This window comes from Xenopus laevis, chromosome 3L (assembly GCF_017654675.1).
Source record: "Xenopus laevis strain J_2021 chromosome 3L, Xenopus_laevis_v10.1, whole genome shotgun sequence".
Classification (NCBI taxonomy): Eukaryota; Metazoa; Chordata; class Amphibia; order Anura; family Pipidae; genus Xenopus; species Xenopus laevis.
Genome location: NC_054375.1, coordinates 9834688 through 9857822, shown reverse-complemented (window position 1 = coordinate 9857822; position 23135 = coordinate 9834688). Strand labels below are relative to the sequence as shown.

The 23135-nt window shown below is 43.4% G+C and overlaps 2 protein-coding genes and 1 long non-coding RNA gene across 5 annotated transcripts in view; 1 reads left to right on the top strand and 2 right to left on the bottom strand.

Annotated features, from left to right (window-relative positions):
- LOC121393056 overlaps window positions 1-23135 on the bottom strand; it is a 1743327-nt gene that overhangs the window by 1337872 nt on the left and 382320 nt on the right. The gene's annotated exons all lie outside the window — the stretch shown is intronic.
- Window positions 1-23135, bottom strand: part of LOC121400993 — an 840200-nt gene that overhangs the window by 621461 nt on the left and 195604 nt on the right. The window lies entirely within an intron of this gene.
- LOC121401058 lies at window positions 244-22947 on the top strand. Its single transcript, XR_005966086.1, has 3 exons — window positions 244-676; window positions 20882-21015; window positions 22889-22947. It is a non-coding gene; the product is annotated as an uncharacterized LOC121401058 (long non-coding RNA).

Sequence of the window (23135 nt, the reverse complement as noted above, 5' to 3'; positions counted from 1 at the left end):
GAAGGGAGTGTGACTGTGGGATAGCAGGTATAGTAGGGAGAGATGGTGTCTATAGTAACAGTGGATAATAGTCTCTGGGAAGGGAGTGTGACTGTGGGACAGCAGGTATAGTAGGGAGAGATGGTGTCTATAGTAACAGTGGATAATAGTCTCTGGGAAGGGAGTGTGACTGTGGGATAGCAGGTATAGTAGGGAGAGATGGTGTCTATAGTAACAGTGGATAATAGTCTCTGGGAAGGGAGTGTGACTGTGGGATAGCAGGTATAGTAGGGAGAGATGGTGTCTATAGTAACAGTGGATAATAGTCTCTGGGAAGTCTCCAGCATTGTTGAGAGACTTCAGGGAACCAACTATGCAATTTGCTTGGAGTATGGAACCAGAAAAACATCGTTTTATACAGACTTTCTTGCTGCCTAACACATAACACATTTCTCCTTGCAGTTCTCCCATATGTCTTCCCAAATTTATAATGATATTTTTTGAGAAAGAGTCTCGTCCCATTTCAGCATATACTTGTGTTTAGGGAATAGATCCATTGGTAAATCTGTTAAAAGCATATAAATTGTAGAGATCAGAGCTCTTTGTGGGAGACCAGCCTGACATAATCGCTCAAATCTCGTGAATGTGGTTGCCCTTGGCTAGATGGAATCGTCTGACAGAAATGGACAATTTGCAGGTATTCAAGAAACTGCGCTGGAGATGTTTGGTATTTGTTCTGAACTTCAGTGAATGTTAAAAGTTTTTTTGTTAGGGGATTGACAAAGTCATGAACCATAAATAGATGATTGGAGCCCCAACATGATTTAAAGGGTTCCTGCATAACTGGAGAAAACAGGGGGTTATCAAGTATCGGAGTCAGAGGTAGGTGAGGGCTTATTAGATTGTACCTTTGTTTGCACTTATGCCAAATACGTAGTGTGAATATTATAGGGCTCAGAGCTCCAGGTGGTAGTTTGGCTTTTGGCCCCTTGAGCCATAGAAAAGTAGCTAAATAAATAGGGGATACCCATAGTGCCTCTATGTATGCCCATTTCGAGGTTGGTTCATAAGTTGTCCACCCTGCTACTTGGCGTAGGTGGGCTGCCATATAGTAGCTTTCGATGTTTGGAGCTGCTAGTCCCCCCTGTCTCTTAGTAGCCAACATGACCGTTCTAGGTCTAGATTTTCCCCAGATGAATTTGAAACACATGGTCTGTAAGTCCTAAAGGACCGCCTTTGGTACTAGTATAGGTAAAGTCTCGAAAAAATATAATGGCTTTGGGAGGATAGACATTTTTAATGCTATTATTCTCCCCAGCCATGAGATAGTTAGAGGGTTCCATCTATGGATAAGATATTTTATTCTCTGTATAAGTGGAGGGAAATGATATCAGTATAGAGTGCCAAAAGTTTTAGTAAGCTGGACTCCTAAATACTTCATTGTATGATCTTTCCATTTATAGTGGAAGGTTGACGATAGAGCATTTTTAATATCTATCGGTAGGTTCAGGGGGAGGGCCTCTGTTTTATCCATGTTAACTTTATACCCCGAGTATAGTCTATATTCAGTTAGAATTTTGTGAAGGTTAGGGAGTGACACAGTTGGGTTAGTCACTGTCAAGAGGACATGGTCTGCAAAAAGTGAAATGATGAACTCATGATCCTTAATTCTAGGATCTAGAATATCTGGATGATTTGTAATGGCCAGGGGTCCAATGCTTAAGGCATATAATAAGGGGCACCCCTGTCCCTCACTGTTTTTAATGGGAATAGAATGGACGGATGCTCCAGGGAGTTTAAGATTTGCTCTAGGTGATGAGTACAACCCATGAATAGCTGTTAAGAAGGGACCTTCTAATACGAGGGTGGAAAGGAGATCAAACATATAATCTAATCGTAGGCGATCAAATGCCTTTTCGGAATCCAAGCTTAGAAGAAGGACAGGAGTTTTATCTTGGATAGCTTCAATTGAGTCAATGGTTTGTCTTGTGTTCTCTCCTGCCTGTCTACCATTAATAAATCCTACTTGGTCCTTGTCGATGATTTTGGGCATGAGAGGGGCTAATCTGTTTGCTAGGATTTTTGTGAATAGTTTTAAGTCAGAACTTAGAAGGGCTATAGGTATTTAGCTACCACATTGTCATGGGTCCTTACCTTCCTTATGTATTAGGGTGATATAAGAAGATAGCATTGTGGACGGGATAGTTTCAGAAATGAATTAAATAGTTGAACCAAGTATGGGGTCAAAATTTCCACAAATTTCTTATAGTAGGAATAGGGAAGGCCATCCGGGCCTGGGGCCTTTGAGGAGGGAAAGGATTTAATTGTGTCCTTAATCTCTCCTGCTGTTATCTCCTTATTTAAGTGGTGCAAGTCCTCAGGGGTAAACTTAGTGCTAATATTTTCCTCTAGAAAAGCCCTCCGTTGATACTGGATCCTACAGTGGTGTGAAAAACTATTTGCCCCCTTCCTGATTTCTTATTCTTTTGCATGTTTGTCACACAAAATGTTTCTGATCATCAAACACATTTAACTATTAGTCAAAGATAACACAAGTAAACACAAAATGCAGTTTTTAAATGAGGGTTTTTATTATTTAGGGAGAAAAGAAATCCACACCTGTGTGAAAAAGTAATTAGAAGAACCTAATAGCTGGTTGGGCCACCCTTAGCAGCAATAACTGCAATCAAGCGTTTGCGATAACTTGCAACGAGTCTTTTACAGCGCTCTGGAGGAATTTTGGCCCACTCATCTTTGCAGAATTGTTGTAATTCAGCTTTATTTGAGGGGTTTCTAGCATGAACCGCCTTTTTAAGGTCATGCCACAACATCTCAATAGGATTCAGGTCAGGACTTTGACTAGGCCACTCCAAAGTCTTCATTTTGTTTTTCTTCAGCCATTCAGAGGTGGATTTGCTGGTGTGTTTTGGGTCATTGTCCTGCTGCAGCACCCAAGATCGCTTCAGCTTGAGTTGACGAACAGATGGCCGGACATTCTCCTTCAGGATTTTTTGGTAGACAGTAGAATTCATGGTTCCATCTATCACAGCAAGTCTTCCAGGTCCTGAAGCAGCAAAACAACCCCAGACCATCACACTACCACCACCATATTTTACTGTTGGTATGATGTTCTTTTTCTGAAATGCTGTGTTACTTTTACGCCAGATGTAACAGGACGCGCACCTTCCAAAAAGTTCAACTTTTGTCTTGTCGGTCCACAAGGTATTTTCCCAAAAGTCTTGGCAATCATTGAGATGTTTTTTAGCAAAATTGAGACGAGCCTTAATGTTCTTTTTGGTTAAAAGTGGTTTGCGCCTTGGAAATCTGCCATGCAGGCCGTTTTTGCCCAGTCTCTTTCTTATGGTGGAGTCGTGAACACTGACCTTAATTGAGGCAAGTGAGGCCTGCAGTTCTTTAGATGTTGTCCTGGGGTCTTTTGTGGCCTCTCGGATGAGTTGTCTCTGCACTCTTGGGGTAATTTTGGTCGGCCGGCCACTCCTGGGAAGGTTCACCACTGTTCCATGTTTTTGCCATTTGTGGATAATGGCTCTCACTGTGGTTCGCTGGAGTCCAAAAGCTTTAGAAATGGCTTTATAACCTTTGAAATTGAACTCAGGTGTGATAAACCACAGTTATTTTTTAACAAGGGGGCAATCACTTTTTCACACAGGCCCATGTAGATTTGGAGTTTTTTTCTCCCTTAATAACGTAAACCTTCATTTAAAAACTGCATTTTGTGTTCAATTATGTTATCTTTGACTAATATTTAACGGTTTTTGATGAGCAGAAACATTTAAGTGTGACAAACATGCAAAAGAATAAGAAATCAGGAAGGGGGCAAATAGTTTTTCACACCACTGTATATAGATGAATCGGATGGTCTGGGAGGTTATAGAGTGTAGTATAATAATCTCGGAAAGCTTTAAGTGATTTCCAAGGGTACATATGCCATTTTATCACCTTAAAATAGCAGATTGTATCTGTTGGTCTCTCAATTTTTTAGCTAAGAGGGAGTGCGGCTTATCACCCCGCTCATAATATTTTTGCTTGGTCCAGCGTAATGCTTTTTCAATATTTGTTACCATAAGTGATTTTAATTGTTTGCGAATTAAACAAATTTCTGTTCGTATTGTTGCATTTGGATTTCTATGTGCTGTGTTTTCAAGTGTTTTCAGTTTCCGTTCCAAGGCAATCTTAGTATGCGATTTGGATTTTTGGAGTTGATATCGCTATAAATTTACCCCTGGGGACTGCTTTATGTGCTTCCCACAACATAGATACATCAGAACTTACATTTTCTTTAAAATAATATTTCAAGGTTTGTAATACATCTGAACATAGATCAGGTTCATTCAACAGAGCTTCATTTAGACGCCAGTGCGTATTTCTCCCTGGAGTTTTGAACAATTCTATGTCCAGCAAAACCGCTGAGTGGTCCGACCAATGAATCGGAATAATATCTGAGGATGCTCCATAGGTTAATAGAGTTCTAGGGATTAAAAAAAAATCAAGTCGTGAGTAGAGTTGATGCCTTGTTGAAAAGAATGTATAGGATTTATCATTAGGGTGGGGACCTGCCAGTCATCCTGAAGGTCCAGTCTGCGCAATAGTTGACGAAACCTTCGGCACTGGGTTTTATAATCGGTTTGTAGGGGAGGTGAAGTATGGTGCCTGAGCTCTGATATTACCAGATTAAAATCTCCTCTGATTATAATAGGCAAATGATAGTCTCAGCAAACGTTAGTTAAGGTGGATTTAAGAAAGGTAAGCTGATTAGAGTTTGGGGAGTAGATATTTTAAGTGGTTTCCCTTCCAGAGTCCCTTCAATAAATAATGGCCATTTAGATCTGTTAAGACCTTGGTGGGTTTGAATGGGCAGTTCCTATGAATCATAGGGGCAAATTCACTAACCTGCGGAGTTGAGCTAGCGCAGCCTTCGCCGCACTTCGACAGGGCGTCGCTAATTCACTAAAATCTGAAGTTGAGCTCAGGGAGGCGAAAGGTAGCGAAGTTGCGCTAGCGTTAATTCATCAAGCAAACTTTGCCTGGCGTAAGGGTGGATAGTAGCACTAGAGTAGGTCCACTTCACCTCGCTAGCGAATATACGCCAGCGCCCATTAGTAAATCAGCGAAGTAACGAAATTACGTCACACTGCCAATTTGCACTAGCGTTAGCCGATTTGCGCTTTAGTGAATTTGCCCCATAGTGAGAAGGCCAGTCCTCTTGGTATTCCTACAAGATTTAAATACCTTAGGGTACAAATTGGTTTTAAGGATCTGATTCTCAGAGTCTTTGAAATGAGTCTCCTGGAGCATCGCAATGTCTGGTTTTAGTCTATGTATCTCTCTTATTGCCATTTAGCATTTAGCGCTGTTAAGACCATTAACATTTAAAGATATTACCTTCACCATCTTGATATATTAGTATGGGAAGCTGCATTGTATGCTAAGTAATCTGGACCAAGGGATATAGAACATCTCGGCCAATGATAAGACCCATAGTGTAAGAATCCACTGAAGTGCGAGTAATACCAGGAATGACTCCAACAAATTAACAGACAATGTAAACAACAACCTCTGTACAACATTTGTAGAAACAAAAATGTGGAATCTTTGTGTCATTTAAACCCTCTTTAATCAAGGAGCAGACAGACCACCTTTGCCTGTTCAGGGGAATGTCCAGGTCTGCCATAGGGAGTATATGTTATATAGTAAAGTTACTCACAGGTGATTTCCGACTCGACCCGTTGTTTCTCAGTCATCTTATTCTGAAGTGTGTCTCAGGGTAACAGAATCATTCCAGGGGCTTCTGTGTTGCAGCTTTAACCTTTTCCCATGTTGGCTGAAGTTTCTCCAGTTGCTCATGTTGTCTGGTTGGTGGTTGTTGTGGCTGATCTGATCCCCAGCGGTTTCAGGAAATGAAGGTCTTGAGCCGGATCCTGTAGTATGAATTGGCGGTTGTCTTTGAGCACGATAAGCTAAAATGGAAAGCCCCAGCGGTATGATATGCCTTTCTCTCTGAGCTGTTGGGTTGCTGGTTGTAGCTCCTGACGTTTAGCCAGCGTTATAGGAGAGAGATCACTAAAGATCTGGATTCGATGCCCTTGGTGCTCAATGTGGGTGGTATTCCGCGTTTTATCTATTATGCTTTCTTTGCTTTCAAAAAAGTGCAGACATATCAAAATATCTGGTGGTGTAGAAGAGCTTGTCCGCCTGGGTCCTAGTGCCTGATGTGCTCTATCAGACCTCCAGGCTTCTGGGGGGAGTTCTGGGTTAATAGATGAGAATAAGGCAGGTCTGGACTGAGATTCAAAATAGGCCCTGGCATTTCAGCTACACAGAGGCCCAAACAGCACCTCACCAGCCCACTAAATAGTGACTGTCTATGGCAACTTACAGCAGCCCCTCTGGTATTTGGCAGAACCCACAGATTGCCAGTCCGGGCCTGGAATAAGGTGCACAGATATGTTCTAATTTCTGGGTAGGCTCCTCTTCTGGGACCCCTCTCACCCTTAGGTTTTGTCTTCTGGATCTGTTTTCCAGATCTTCTGTGATTTTAGAGAGGTCAGTTGAGATCTAAGAAGGTGATTGTCCTCCTCTAGCATGGTGTGTCTTTGAATAAGCTCATCTGTTGTATTCTCCAAATGATCCGTTCTCTCCCCCAGGCTGGTCACCTCAGACTGTATATCTTTAAGCGCTATTTTGATATTGGCTGCTATAGTGGAGAGCTGTGCAAGTACCTCAGCGGTTGCAGATACTTGATCTTGCGTCAGTGTGGCAGCATGAGGAGTTTCCCGGGGTCTCTCTGTGTGTCTAGGTGAGCTAGGAGCCCAGGAGTCAGGTGGTAATTCTAGATCCAAGTCCTCTCCGCCATCTTGTGCAGGCCTGCGTGTAGCTGGTGTTTTCTGTAAGTATGGAGACATCGTCCCCGATGCTTCTTTCAGCTTTTTCTTTCCCATCGCTATGTGCTCAGATGCTTACACTAACACCCGCTTCTATCTGGCTGCTATAAACGTGCGTTTAGCGGGCGTTTTCGCTTGGTCGGTACGGAGCTTCCCTGCGGTGCGTTACTCACTCCATTGCGCGCATGGGCCCCCGAGACTCTTCTTATTAAGTTGATGGGATCAGAGTTGGGGCTGTGCGTGGGCAGGAGAGTAAAGAATATTTGAATGAATCAGAGGGAATGGGCCTGTGGGAAGGAATTATAAGCTCAGAGCTTCGTAGCTTTATTTTCTGCATCTTATTAGTTGTGAGTCGCACTTGGGTTAAGGTCAGTTCATGGGTGTTATACGTGCGGGAGTAATTGCACGAGGGCAGCAAATAAAACTGACTAGTATTGATCCCACACCGGTCACAGAAAAGCAAAAACTTTCATTATTTTTATTTTCATACATATAGAGAAAGGAGAGGATAGAAAGAAGAAGAGTAGTGTCTTAAGAGCCAAATTGAGTGGTATACAGCAGAATGAATTTTATTACATTCAGATATATATACTTCCATTTATTGTCTCTGGGCCATCACCCAGGTACCCTACACTGTGTCACATTTCCTGGGTCACCCTCTAGCAATATAGGTTTGTTTTTGTTTGGTAAGAGAGTCATTAATCAGTTGCTCCCAGAAACGAAGGGTAGGGGCAGTCGTGGATTTTCACTGAAGTAATATCGCTTTTTTAGCATAGTACAGTAAGTGTAAATAACATAGGCTTTTGTGTGTAAAGTCCGCCACTAAGCTAAGGCAGGTGAGAGGGGTGCGGGTGTCGGGTAAATCAAGTTATGCCGTCATTTATTGTGTTACAGCAATCCAGAATTGTTGTATTTCCGGGTATCCCCAAAATACATGAAGGTATGTTCCTATAGAGAAACTGCATTTTGGACACATGTCAGTTGCTGTGGGGTACAATTTCGCTAACCTGTACGGGGTGTAGTATACTCTGTTTAGGAATTTTGTATAAACCTGTCTCTCATCGAGATTTAGTTCAGGTACTTGTTGTAAAGCATCCTTCCACATTTCCTCATTCATTTCAGGAATATCCCTCATCCATGTCTGTTTAACCTTTTCTAGTGGGTTGGGGCCCATCTTTTGTAAAATTGTATAGCACCATGAGAGTGGTTTTCGTAGTGCTGCCTGAAGCAAATCTTTTTTCAAGGTTGTTTCTTTGAGCTGTTTTGGTCTGTTGGGGAATTGTGATAGGTAATCATGTTTCAACTGGAGGTATCTGAATATCATACTGGCGGGGAGGTTCAATTCTTGTCGTAGTGTTGGAAATTGTTTGTGTTGTCCTCCTTCTACTATGTCTTGTAGGACCTTAATACCATGTACTGCCCGACAACTAACTTCAGGGATCAATTGAAATTGGGGTAGATTGTTGTTGCCCCACAGGGGGTCCATACAGATTGGTGTAAAGTGGTGCCCAATGCCTTATTTAGTGCTTTTTGGAAAGCATTGATTACCGTTAGTATAGGTAATGTGGTGGTATAATATTGGGACGGTCCCCTGTATAGTGATCTAGCTAGGGCTTCAAAGGAGCCTACTGCTGTTGCTTCCAAGATCACTGCTGGGTTATCTAGTTTTGGATTTATCCACCAATGCGCAAAGACCAGTTGACTGGCCAAAAAGTATAATTTGAGGTCAGGCAGGGCTAATCCTCCTCCTGTTATTGGAGCGCATAATGTTTTGAGTGCTATGCGTGGGTGTCCTCCTCCCAAATGAGGTTCCTTATTGTCTATTCATTTGAACCAACTTACCCTCTGGGTTATGGGGGAGGTTTGAAAAGCATACAGGAATTTGGGCAGGTGAAAATGTTTACTCTACCAGGAAGTGGAAGAGCTTGCCAGGTATCCAGTTTTGCACTAAAGGATCTTACTATAGGATCTAGATTAAGAGTAGCATATTGTTTGCAAGTCCTTATTTATCTCAATCCCAAGATATTTGAAAGTATCTACTACTTGTAAGTTGCCAACTCTCTGGGGGTAATTCTGTGGAAAGGGATCTATGGGGAATATAACTGATTTGTTTTCATTCACCTTGAGTCCTGAATACTTGCCAAATGTGGCAAACTGTTTGCAGAAGGGCTGTCAGTGAACAGTTAGGATTTGCCAGGTATATTAACATGTCATCTGCATATAATGACAGCTTTTCGGTGACAGTTCCCATCACTAGTCCCTGTACCTGTGGGTTTTCCTGAATTTGCATTGCTAATGGTTCTATGGCCAAAGCAAACAAAAATGGCAAGAGGGGGCGCCCTGGCACGTTCCCCGTTCTAGGTGTATAGTATTAGAAAGCACTCCGTTTACTAGGACTTTTGCCTGTGGATGGGCATATAATGCGTGGATCCAAGTCCTAAATCTTGGTCCTATGTTATAACAGGCCAGTACCTCCCATAAGTACAACCAGTTCACCGTGTCAAATGCTTTAGCAGTATCAAGTGACACCGCCACCCTCTGCCCACTGTTGTCATGCCTAAGCGACACGTTTGTATACAGGCGCCTCAAGTTAATATTAGTGGATTTATTTGGCATAAAACCGGCCTGGTCTGGGTGCACAAGATCTTCAATCACTCCCTTAAGTCTGTTGGCAAGAATTTTGGCTAATATTTTAAGGTCACAGGGAGTGAAATGGGCCAGTACGAGTCACATCTATCAGATGGTTTACCTGGCTTGGGATTAGTGTAATATATGCCCGATAACAGGATTCTGGAAGTATCTTATCTTGAGTAATTGTGTTGAACCAAGCACATCATTTTGGGGCAAATTACCATGTGCCTTATACCATTCACTTGGGATACCAACGGGACCTGGGGTTTTACTTGATGGGATCAAGATATGGCCCTGTCTGTCTCTTCATAGGTAATATCTACATCTAATTGAACCCCCTGATCAGTGGATAGTTGAGGGAATGTGATGCAATTTAGGTAGTCTGTGAGTTCCATTATGGATTTAGTCGGAGGTGCAGTATAAGTAGATTGAAAATAACGTCGAAATGTATTGGCTAGCCCTTGATGTCTGTAATTAGAACTCCAGCATCATTATACACACCTCTTATTACTGTATGTGAAAGAGCCCCCTGGCCAACGTTGCCAACAGCTTCTTATTCTTGTCCCCTTTATCAAACCAAGCAGCATTTTTATAGAGTTCCTTTTGGGAGTATTTGTCTACATACAAAAGATTAAGTTGCCTCTGAGCATCAGCCATTCCCGTTATTGTTTCTACCGTAGGGGAGTCGGCCATGGCTCTCTCTGCCTCTACCAACCTGGAGTGTGCTGGTGTCACCTCCAAGCTAGTTTGTTGTCTTACTGATTTAATCAGTGCAATATAGGTTCCCCTAGTATAAGCTTTGGCTGTGTCCCACACTACCTGTGGGTGCCCTCATTAGCCTCCCAGTATTGTTTTAGTGCGGAGGGAATTTCCTCCATTATTTTGGGATGTTCTATCCATTTAGGGGGGAGCCGCCATAGTAAACCATTATGTTTAGATTTGCCTCCAACACATAGTGTCATTGGGGCATGGTCAGAGCATACTCTAGGTAAGATCCGCACCTCCTCCAGGACCTGTAGTATCTCTGTAGTAACTAGGTATAGGTCAATACGGGAGAGGGCTGCTGTGGTTGTTGAATAACATGTAAATTGTTTGGATTGTGGGTTTTTCCAGGGCCATGCGTCCGTCAGACCAAGCGCTTCAGCCCAGTTGGCAAATGAGGGAGAGTCATGGGGGTTGGGTTTAAGTCTATCTGTGACTGGATCCAGAACCATATTGAAATCCCCTGCCCAAATTGTAGGTATTTGGCCATACGCAGATACTTTAAGCATTATCTCATTTAGTAAGTGCATATCTGCTGGGGTGGAATATAGACATTAACTATGATATAGGATGTTCCAAAAATTTGGGCCTGAAGTGTCAGGTACCTGTCAAATCTATCAGTGGTAAGGCCCTCGAATTGAAAATTTAGGGATTTCCAGACCAGGATGGCCACTCCCCTGGAGTGAGTAGAGTACTCAGAGGTGTAAGCTGCAGATAAACAGTGTCGTTTGAGGGCACGTGTAAGTTGCCAAACCAAATGGGTTTCCTGGAGGAGGATGAGGTCAGCGCCAGACTTTTTCAATGTATCTAGTATCACTGATCGTTTGATCTTATCATTCAACCCTCTTACATTCCATGTTAATACCTTAAATTTGTTATCCGCCATAAGGAAGTAGTACAATATGTTGTGTAGTAGGCAATTTTGGGCAGCCCCAGGGCCGTCAGTTAGTGGGTGAGCTGTATGCTTGGATGATGGTGTGCCTGGGCCGAGCCCGGGGACTCCTCCATTGCCCCGATCCACGTTAACGTTCATCATCAAGAGGATGGCCCTTGAGACAAAGTTAGGAAACAGAAAATAGACAGATGTTACACACATAAAACATACACCCCAACAAAGCATTCCCCCCTCCCGGTATCCTCCCCCAACCTGCAGATACATTTATTGTGACACCAACTAGAGTGGGGTCTGAGTTAGATCCAACAATTGCAAAGTCAGAGTTCAACCATATAGAAACATAGCACCATCTTGTGAATATATATATATATATATATATATATATATATATATATGTGCAAACCAAAGAGTGAAAGGTTGGGAAAGTCCTTTGCCCCAGTTCCTTGCTGAAGAGTCCAGTAGGAGCGGACCAGTATTATTTGACCACAGGATCACTCCATTAGGCTATTAAGTGCCTGATGTCAACATGGCAACCATGGACTGCCTTTGTTTGTTGCCAACTGGCTTAATACAGGGCAGGATGCCTTTGCCTAGCTAGGCCGGTGAGGATTCTCATGTATCTTGTTTGCTACATGCTCCGACCAAACAAAACATTTCAGACTTCGGAAAGGGAAATACTACAGGCACAGTCCAGGCATATAGATATATGTATAGGTATATATCTTATTGTGTCAGAGTGTCATAAGTGTCCCATCTGGTAGTTAATAAAAATATCAATGCCATACTATACCAGTCTGAGATCAGGAGTCTTCCACTGATGCTCTCGTGTAGGTAGGACGGATAGTCAAGGTTTCTATTGTCTTGGACTCCGTTTCGGGGTCTGCATGCGGTCCAACCAGTCGGCAACTGCATCTGGCTTGTCAAAGAAAATGGATTTGTTGCCATCTAGTACCTTGAGTTTGGTGGGAAACATCATTGAGTAATCAACGCCCAGGTCCCTTATCCGACACTTGACTCGTTGATATGAGCTTCTCTTTTTCTGAACTTTGGTAGAGTAGTCCAAACTCCTTCAAAAGGTGATTTTCTTACCGGTAAATCCTTTTCTCCTGGGTCCGTACTGTCAGTGCAGACGTCTGGGGTTTAACCTTGAAACCTCTGGAGGCAGGACAAAAGAATTCTGAATTGTAGCTCCTCCCTCCTTGGTAATAACTGGAGTTCCCGCCTCACACTGGCAGTTTGTCATCCAAAATACAATACTAGGGAACATTGGAGCATAACCGTAACAGTAGAACATTGTAACAACACTTTTTTTTTATCAACTAGTAATAATAGTAACTGGGCCGAAAGGACCCTTGGCAAATCGCCAACACCTCCATAAAAATCGAAAAGGGAGGGACTTACTGCACTTACAGTATGGACCCAGGAGAAAAGGATTTACCGGTAAGAAAATCCCCTTTTCCTGGGGCAGCCCATCCTGTCAGTGTAGACATCTGGGGACGTTCAAAAGCCGTCATGTACCCAGACTGGGAGGGCTTCAGAAGTTCCAGAAACCACTGTATGTAGAACCTTCCTCCCAAATGCTGCTTCATGCGAAAGTGTGAAGTTGGTAAAATTTTGCAAAAGTGTGCACTGAGGACCATGTGGCTTCTTTGCATATTTGCTCTGGAGAGGCCAAATTGTTGAGAGCCCAAGAGGTACTGACTGCTCTTGTAGAGTGGGATTGCAGCTTTAGTGTTGTTGATTTTTCCACAGTCTCTACTAACCATCTGGCAATAGTACGGCTAGATGCCCTAAGCCCCTTTTTTGCAGTCCCATAAGTCACCAGAAGGCCATCTGATTTCCGAAACGCGGAACGTTTTACGTAGATTCGAAGTGCTCTAACTACATCAAGAGTGTGTGGTGTCTTTTCTGTCTCATTCTTGGGATCTTGGCATAGTGATGGTTATACGATCTCTTGGTTAACATGGAAAGCCGATACTACTTTTGGTCTGAATATAGGTGGAGTCCTGAGCACCACTTTATCTTTGTGGAATATCATCCATGGCTCCTTTACCGACAGAGACTGAATTTCTGAAACTCTGCGAGCTGAGCAGATAGCGGTTAAAAAAGTCGCTCTCCACGTGAGATACTTAAGCTCACACGATTCCAATGGTTCAATGGGTGTCGTTGCAGGCTCTTGAGAACAAGATTCAGGTCCAATGGGGGAGTTGGGTCTCTATAGGGAGTTCTGATGTGCGGTACAGCCTGGAAGAATTATCTAATTTCCGGTAGGAGTGCCCATTGGAATTGGAAAAGAGTAGAAATGGCTGAAGTCTGAGTTTTAATGCCGCTAAGCTAAGGCCCTTATCCAGGCCTCGTTGTAGAAAACTGAGAAATTGGGGTAAAGAGCAATGCTGCCAATAAAATCCTATACTTGAACACCATGCTTGGAATAGACGCCATATCCTATGATATGATTTGGCCGTGGACTGATTCCTCGCTTTAAGAAGTGTTGTAATCACTTGTTCTGAGAAACCCTTGTCTCTCCATAGCTGGGCTTCAAGTGCCGTGCCGACAGGTGTAGCATTTCCAGATTGTGGTGAAACACTGGACCTTGAGATAGAAGGTCTGGTCTGAGAGGCAGTTGCCATGGGGGCCCCACTGACATGTTGACAAGGTCTGCGTACCACGCCCTTCTCGGCCAGTCTAGTGCAATCAGGATGGCTGTCACTTTTTCTGTCTTTATCTTTTTGATGACTCGTGGTAACAGAGTAAATGGTGGAAATACATAAATCATCCGAAATGACCATGGAACCACTAGTGCATCTATGGCCTCTGCCCCCGGGTCTCTGGAGCAAGCAAAGTACCTGGGTAGTTTGTTGTTTTTGTGGGATGCCATGACGTCTATCACTGGAGACCCCATTTGGGCCACTACTGCTTGGAAGATGTCTGGGTGAAGGGACCATTCTGCCTGATCTATCTTGTTCCGACTGAGATAGTCAGCCTCCCAATTGTCCACCCCTGGGATGTAAATTGCTGATAATGCTGGAATGTTGGACTCCGCCCATTGGAATATCTGACAAGTCTCTTCCATTGCTACCTTGCTGCGGGTTCCCCCTTGATGATTTAGGTACGCTACCGTTGTCGTGTTGTCGGATTGGATTCGGATTGGCGTAGACTTGAGTAAAGGAGCCCAATGTAGTAGAGCATTGTGAACAGCCCTGAGTTCCAGTATATTGATGTGGAGCTCTGATTCCTCTCTTGACCATTGTCCTTGGCAAGACAAGTTTTCCATGGCTGCTCCCCACCCTGTGAGACTGGCATCTGTGCTGATCACTCTCCATGGGGGGAGAGACCAAAGGCGTCCCTGTGTGAGGTTGCTTTTGTTCGTCCACCACGCCAGCTGAGTTCTGGTTGCCTTGCTGATGTGTGTGACTTGAGAGAGATCGTCGTGCTTTTTGTTCCAGTGATGAAGGAACTTCGTCTGCAAGGGGCGCATGTGGAAATGTGCGTAAGGTAATGCCTCTAGTGATGACACCATAAGGCCTAAGAGTCTGAGGCAGTCTTCCGATGTCGTCACAGTTTGACTGAGAAATCTCTTGGTTGAGAGTTGTAACTTGACTAGCTTGTCGTTTGGGGGTAAGATTCTGCATGACTTTCAGTTGAACATCATTCCCAAGAATTTTATCTCTTGAGTAGGTCAGAGGTTGAATTTTGGTAAGATCTGAATTGCCTGTTCTGTGTGGCATGTTGCAAGAGCAAACAATGGTGCCTTTATGAGGATATCGTCTAAGTATGGAACTGATGGTATTCCCATTTTTCTTAGGATAGCCATGACAGGTGCCAGGACTTTTGTGAACACCCTTGGTGCAGTGGTCCACCCGAACGGCATTGCTGTGAATTGGTAGTGATCCTGGCCTACCGCAAAACACAGGTAACGTTGATGATTTGGGTGCATTGGGATGTGGAGATAGGCCTCTTTGAGGTCTATGGTTGTCATGAAGTGATTTGGCTCCATTGTATTGATTACGGAGCGAAGGGTCTCCATTCTGATCCTTGTCTTTTTGATAAATCTGTTGAGAGGCTTGAGATTTAGGACTGGTCTGAATTGACCTCCTTGTTTGTCTACTAAGAATGTGGGGTATTGATGAGGGTACGAGAATGAGAGTCGCATTACTGAGCGCGCGGTAACCTAGCAACCGAGCATAAAAGGGCGCGAGTTAGGTAAGGGCGCTTCTGCACTAAAGGGGGGAAGTCTTACCAACCCTTACTGCCTGTAAGGCGGTCTGTCTCCGTGAAGCGCCCCAGGCATCTGAAGCAATTCTCGACCCTTAGTCACTGATGGAGGGAATTGCCAGTCTCCTCTTCGTACCCCTTAGCGCCTGACTGTCCTGGGCACACCACTTGTGGCCAAACAAAAAGGTGCCTTGGTACTCCCCACTTGGCAGGCAACTGACAAGGAGGGGGAGCCCAGCCCGGACCCCTAGGGAATGGCCCAGCACACCCCCACTGAAATAAAAACTAAAACCTAACTAACACTGTTTTTTTGAAATCTGTGGAATAACCCCAGCGTCCTACCTCCTGTAGAAGGACAAAAGAAACTGCCAGTGTGAGGCGGGAACTCCAGTTATTACCAAGGAGTGAGGAGCTACAATTCAGAATCCTTTTGTCCTGCCTCCAGAGGTATCAAGGTTAAACCCTGATGTCTGCACTGACGGGATGGGCTGCCCCAGGAAATAATATATCTCCTTTTCTCCGTACTGCTTTTAGGGCTGCATGAGTTCCGGGTGGAGCCCCTCCGCTCGTTGAGGTAGGCCTATTATCCTGACATTGGAACGCCTTTGCCTAATTTCTAAATCGTCAATTTGGTCGGTTTGTAGGAGCTCTTTCAGTTGAGATAAGTCCTCTGGAACCCAAACTGTACGGTCCTCCAACCCCTCTATTCGTTCCTCCAGCCGCCCCGTGCGTTCTCTCATGTTCTGCATATCTTGTTGAATAAGAGAGAGATCAACTTTCAACCCCTCTAGCTTGGATGGACAGGTGGCTGCTGGAGTAGTTTGGCATTGTGTAATAGCCATCATTAGATCTGCGGGAGAGGGGTTTATCGTATCGGGGACAGGTGCCGTTGAGGTTTCATTTGGTACCAGTGGTGGTGCAGGGGACTGCTGCGATGAGCCTGGGGAGTCGGCGCCATTTTGATGAGCTACATGCGCATATTGCTCCAGTCGCGCGGCTGCGTCTGACCTGGTTTTGTGCGTGTTCTTACCCATCTTCGGTTTCCCCAGGATCAGGTGAGCATTCGGTGCTGCGTTTGCTTAAAGTTAGCGATATTGGTGCTTGTAAATGGGCTAGCAGGATGGCAGCGGTTCGGAGCTCTTTCAATGTGCGTGCAGCTAGGTCGCCATCAGACCACGCCACGCCCCACATCAACAACTCCTGGTTTAGTTCTAGTAAAAAGTTGCAAAATTTTCGCAAAAACCCCCCCAGAAATTTCGTGACTTTCGGCACATGTGCAATAGCTCCACAACAGAAGATTCCTCCATCTGAGCATGCGCCCGAAAATGCAGATCACTACAGGAAGAAGACCGAAGGAAACAAGATGGCTGCTGTGAACTCCGCTGGACAGGACCTGCAAGGAGGGCTAAGTAGAAAGTTAGGGGCATTTGCCCAGGGTGCCAGGTAGGCCAGTGGGGAGAAGGGGGCCTATTTAGGGTAGGGGGGAAGGGGGATGCAAATTCTCCTTTAAGCCCATACTTGAGTGATTGTGAGTTTCAGAAAAGTGACGGCTAACTGGTAATAATTTCTTGTTAGCTTTTAATAGGTCTAATGCATTTTTAATGCTGTGAACATGTTCCATAAGTCTCTTGTTAAAGGCTCGGTTTGGTTTTTCCACTATATATTTTGTTACAAGGGCAAGTTAACATGTAGATGATGTTGTTTGTGTTGCATGTAAAGTTGTGTATAATTCGATGCTTCTTGCCAAATTTATCAAAAACATAACTCTGTGCATATATTTACAGGACTTACATTTGGCGCATGCTGAGGTGCCACTTCTTACTGTTCGCCGCTGTTTATTAAGATGGCTTTTGACCAAGCAATCTCTTAAATTAGGTGCTTGTTGGCAACAGGTCAATGGACGTGGGCCCACCATTGTGTATAGGACTGGGTCAGTATGTAAGATCTGCCAGTGTTTTTTCAGTACTGAATCAATAATAGGCCATTGCTTACAGTAGGTACCTATAAACCTAATAGGCTGTTCAGTATTATGTGGGCATCGCTTGCGTACCTCCAATAATGAGCTCCTAGGGGTCTTGATTGCTCTAGAATGAGCTTTTTCAATCACATTCCGTGAATAACCCCTGTGTGCTAACCGTTCAGTCAGTTCACTCGCTCTCCTTTTAAATTTGTAAATCTGAACAGTTAAGGCGTAAGTGAATGGATTCCCCTTTTGGTTGCCATTAGGTGATGGCTCTGAAAATGAAGTATGGAATTAGTCGCAGTAGCTTTGCGGTACAAATCAGTACCAATGTTCCCATCCTCTTTGTTGGTGATTGTCATATCGAGAAAGTCAATGCTTACGTCACTGATGGTATGAGTTTGATATTGAGATGGTTAATATTTAGGCATTTGAGGAAATCACTTAAATCCTCTTTGGTACCAGTCCAAAGAAATATCAGATCGTCAATGTAGCAAAACCAGTATGAAATGTATTGGGTGTATTGGGCCATCTGATCTCCCAAAACCCAATTGGCCTCCCACCATCCCATGAATAGGTTTGCATATGTGGGGACGAATGCTGCACCCATAGTAACACCTCTTAGTTGTAAATACAATTTTTCATTTAATACAAAGAAATTGTGATTAAGACAAAAATCTGTAAGATCGGCCATGAAATCTATATATTGATTGTCCCAATCACTTTCTGTTTCCATGAAATATCGTATGGCTCGTTAGCCTTGTTTATGGGAGGTGGAAGAATAGAGGGATTCTACATCACATCCCACCAGATATGTACCCCTATCAATTACTGCAGAGCTTATATTTCTGGGAGGAATGAATTTACTCTTGGCTTTCAAAGATCTCACAGGATCGGTTTGTTCGATCAGTAAGTCATTCCGATCGGAAAGGGCTTGTTGAAACGTTATTTACTCAGTTGTCAGGTTAGATGTGATGTGTGTCAAATTGTGTGGGTTTATTGGATCTGGTATAGCCATTAAGGGATTGACCAAACCATGCTCATTATGTGTAGTATCTTGGTGGAAATGTTTCTTGAGCAAGAGTTTCCGACAGAAAAGGAAAAAATCTTTATATGAAGTGAAGGGATTTACATCATAACTAGGAGAGAAGGACAGACCCCTCTTTAGAACTGTATTTTGACTTTCAGAGAGGATATGATCACTGAGATTAATGATATTTAGTGTCTCTGAGTTTTCCTCCCTCTGTTCCGATCGCGTTCCCAGTGATCCTGACGCCGATAGGCCCATTTGTCTCTGTTTCTTAACTCTCTTCCCCCCTCTCCTGACCCTCTTCTGCTGTCTATCCCTAAAAAGGTACCGTAGTGTTAGCTTGGGTAGGATTGGTGGCACTATCATCATCCGATCTTTCTGATCTAGATAGATCACTTTGGGATGTATTTCTACTGGTAACTCTACGTCCCCATTTGAACACCGTACCCATAGTATAGTCCGTAGCGTCTCTCAAATATTTCTGTTTGTTTCTATCCATTATTTCTTGTGCAACCCGGTCTATTTCTGTATTAATTCTGGACATACGTGAGATGTATACTTCATTCTGAGAGAATTCACATACTGTTTCTCAATATCATTGATCGTAATAGTTAGATCAGATACAACCTGTTGCTCGTGTTCACGAGTTCGAGTGAGTAGTGTTGGGGTTCTGTATCGCCTATGACCCGTCACACCCTTGGGAGCTGCCCAAATCAGGAACCAGAGATCTCCGGGGGACAAACGCAAGAATACACAAGAGTTGTGATGCAAATGCTTGTCCAATTTATTGCTGTGCGGAGCGTGCTTATATACCCCTGTATGCCCCTTCTGCCGCGTACAAGGAGAAACATGCAGCCCCATGTAAGGATAAGACATACAGCATACATCATTAGTCAAGGTTACAGAAATAACACATGTGTTACATTAGGCGAGGCGAAGAAGATAATGTCACGGTTACAGAAATAACTCCAGCGAAACATATGTGGTTACATACATTCCAGTAATTTGTGAGCTAGCCTGCAGCTTTATATAGACAGTGTCAGACAATGTTTTGCAGCGAGCGCAGTTATTCAGCCTGAAGTATCATTTTGTCTTGCAATAGCAGTTACAAGCATTTAGCAATATAAAATATGGATTTATTGATGAAGGCATATTGGGCATAGGTTTGGCCATATTCCTTCAAGTAGTTGCATAGAACATTTATGCAGTATCTCCTCCCACCTCCTCTTAAAGTTATCATCACGAATTTCAAAGGTAGGGAGGATCCTAATGCGCAACCCCCTAGAGATAATATTGTCCTCTATATATTTGTTAAATGTGGAAACCGACCACCATGCTTTGGTCAACTTAATCTGTTGCTGCTGGTATTCCCATAGCAACCATTTCCAGTCGCCAATTGAGCTGAGCACTTCTCAAAACGAGATTGCAAATTAACAATGGGGGCTGACATGAATCTACCCAAACAGATGGAGAAGATGTGCGCTACACCCTGACATTCCAAAGGAAGATAGGAAAGAGTAATAATGCAAAAGAATGGAGTATTGGGGAGCACCAACCATCAAGCACAGTAGATGTGCAGGGTCAGATAATTAATTGTATATGGGAGGGATCTCGAAGTGGGTGAAGGGGTTGGCATTGCGATGGGCATTCTCTGAGTGACTGTGCTGGGTATCACATTTTGGTGGTATTTAAGATACCCAATACCCACTGTGACCATTAAACTATTACTGGTTACACAGGTGCGTTAGCATTTTACTTCCTTAACCCTCCCATTAGCCGGTCAATCAGTCCCCTGCTTCTAACTGGTCTTTTAATGTTGCAGACTGGACACCGATTTTAACGGCATAATAAAAGTTATGTTTTAATTTTAATACTTCATATGAGCCCCGGAGCTTATGGATGGGAGGGTGCAGTTATATGGGTCAGTGCTTTCATTTTTTCTCTCCTCTCCATATACATTAATTACCTATAGCAGGGTGACTGTTACCCCAATCTTTCTATATATCTGTAACCTTGTTATGAGCTATGGAGCCCAGTCTGAAGGTCAGTTAGGGGGAGATTTGGGGTGAGTGTTTATTTGTACCCTGGGTACCCCTGGAACTATAGCAGGGTGACTGTTACCCCAATGTTTCTATATATCTGTAACCTTGTTATGAGCTAAGGGGGCCCAGTCTGAAGGTCAGTTAGGAGGAGATTTGGGGTGAGTGATTATTTGTACCCTGGGTACCCCTGGAACTATAGCAGGGTGACTGTTACCCCAATGTTTCTAAATATCTGTTATAAATCTTTCCAGACCAAGTCGACTTACTGGACCAGTGATTTAAATCTTCCTTGTCCTTTAAGCTTTATATTTGAATGAGTAAGAGAATGTGAGACTTCCACTTTAATGCCTTAAGAATCGTTTGATTAGGAAATAATGACGCTGCCATTTAACAGTAGTTTAATTATAAGATGACAGATGTCATTTTTTTTCCTTCTTTTTCTCTACCAGAAGGTCCTGAAATCAGAAAAACCTGTGATGACGTCGGCAGTGGAGCTCACGGATGATCTAGTCAAAGAATATCTCACGTTCAGGGGATTCACCAACACTTTAAAGTACTTTGAGGCCGACATCAAAGCAGACAAAGATAAAGGATTCCGTGTAAGACTAGTTAACGTCTGTTTTATGCTCTGCTATAACTTGTGGTTTCCCTTTTTAACTTTTTAAAGGGTAACTCCTCCAAAAAACAGTCTCTTCAAAATGAAAGCAAATCTAATGATAAGAAAGAAAAGGAATACAATTAGAAACCTTTCCAAATCTTTCCTAAGCAAAAGAACATCAGAGCAGCCTCTTTCTTTCTCCTGACAACTTCCTTGACTACTTGCTGGTCAGACTGGTGGGAAAATGACCAGCAGGTGGCGCTGTTGTAACACAATTCATTCATATTAACAGTACATGTATCCCTTAATATCTTGCAATAAAAACAAAATAGATAATGAATGTAAATTGCAAAGGTGCTTAGAATAGCCCTCTCGTCAATTCACTTATTTTTAAGGTTTACTTATCCTTCAACAATTGTATTTCAGGGGTATGTAGGACAGAACATAGACATCCACCTACTTGGCCTTCTATATGATTTTTCAGGGATATCTAGGAAAACAGACACTTAACCCAAGTCTTACCCTAACTGGCTTTCATGATTGTTTTTCAGGAAATAAATTAGACATTTTCCAAAGGTCCTACCCTAATTGTCCTTTACGATGGTATTTCAGGGTTATGTAGGACATAAATAGACATCCACCAGAAGTCTTAACTTACTTGACCTTCCCTATGGGCTTTTATGGATATCTAGGAAACCAGGCACTTAACCCAAATCCTAACTGGCTTTCATGATTGTCTTTCAGGGTATGTAGGACAGAAAATAGACATCCACCAAAAGGCTTAACCTACTTGGCCTTCAAGATGATCTTTCAGTGATATTTACGAAAAAAGACACCCAACATCTTATCTTAACTGCCCTTCAAACTTGGCATTCAGGGGTTCTTAGGAGAACAAATATGCTTTCTCCCCAAATCTCACCCTAGCTACCCTTCAGGCTTTCATCTGTCACTGCCCCCAAGGGTGTCAAGCTTTACAGTCTGGGAACCTCAGATAAGAACCCAACACAACCTTGCCACACACACACCATCGGAAACCACAACGCGTCTCTGAGCAACGTTTGCACGGATAGAAGACTAAAAACTTGTTAGAATCTCTCGGCAGAATAATTATTTCCATGTTATTGCGTGTGATTATTGAATGGGAGTCCATAGAGCAGACTGACGAGGATTCACTTCTATCAGCAAAGACACGTTTTCTCCTCCACAATAAATGGGTTGTTTGTCAACTGTAAAGGTGGCCATAGACATAACAATTACGATCTTTCTTGGAAAAGATCTTTCCAAGAAAGATCGTTCCTTTCAAAACACACGTGTAGAGCTGAATCGTCAGATATGCAGGTAGATAAACGGGAAGAAACAATAGAATTCTACCTGTATCTGACGATTCAGCACTAACAATGGGCGATGTTTGGGTCCCTTCAAAGGCACTCGATCAAAATTTTCTGTCCAGCCCGATCGACGAGCCGACTGATATCCAAGTCTTCTGCCGATATCGGTCGGCTCTTTTTCCACCATACACGCAACGATTATCGGACGAAAATTCGCTTCGTACGATATTATCTGTGCGTCTATGGTCACCTTAACACATTGGGTACGAGGGACTATAATTTATCCGCCTTTTACCCCAATGGAGCATCCAAGTGTTGGAGATCTGATTGGTGCCATTTTCCCTGTGCTCCCAGGCAGGGCAGTCCTAAGAGTCTGAGTACCCCAGGGTAGAGACCTGCAGGGTGTTGGGTACCCCCCAAAAAGCAGCAAACCTGTAGGTTGTAGGAAGGACTTTCAGATGCAGGTTGGGGGTCTGAGGGTTTGCAGGTTAAGTTGTGGATCTTGAAAAGTTTTACTCCTTTAAAAATGTTTTTTTTCTTGCCTAGCCCACTTCTGATGACGTCACTTCTCGTTTCCAGCAACGGCACTTCCTGCTTTATGGTGGTCAGCGTGTCGCGGATCAGTTTGCAGATCAGGCAGTTGCGGGTCAGGTAGGTAAAAATGTGGGTGTGGGTGCGGGTACTCTACCGTAAGGTGGGGCCTTCATATTAAAGTAGTGGTTCACCTTCAAGTTAACGTTTAGTATGTTATAGAATGAACAATTCTAAGAAACTTTTCAATTGTTCTTCATTA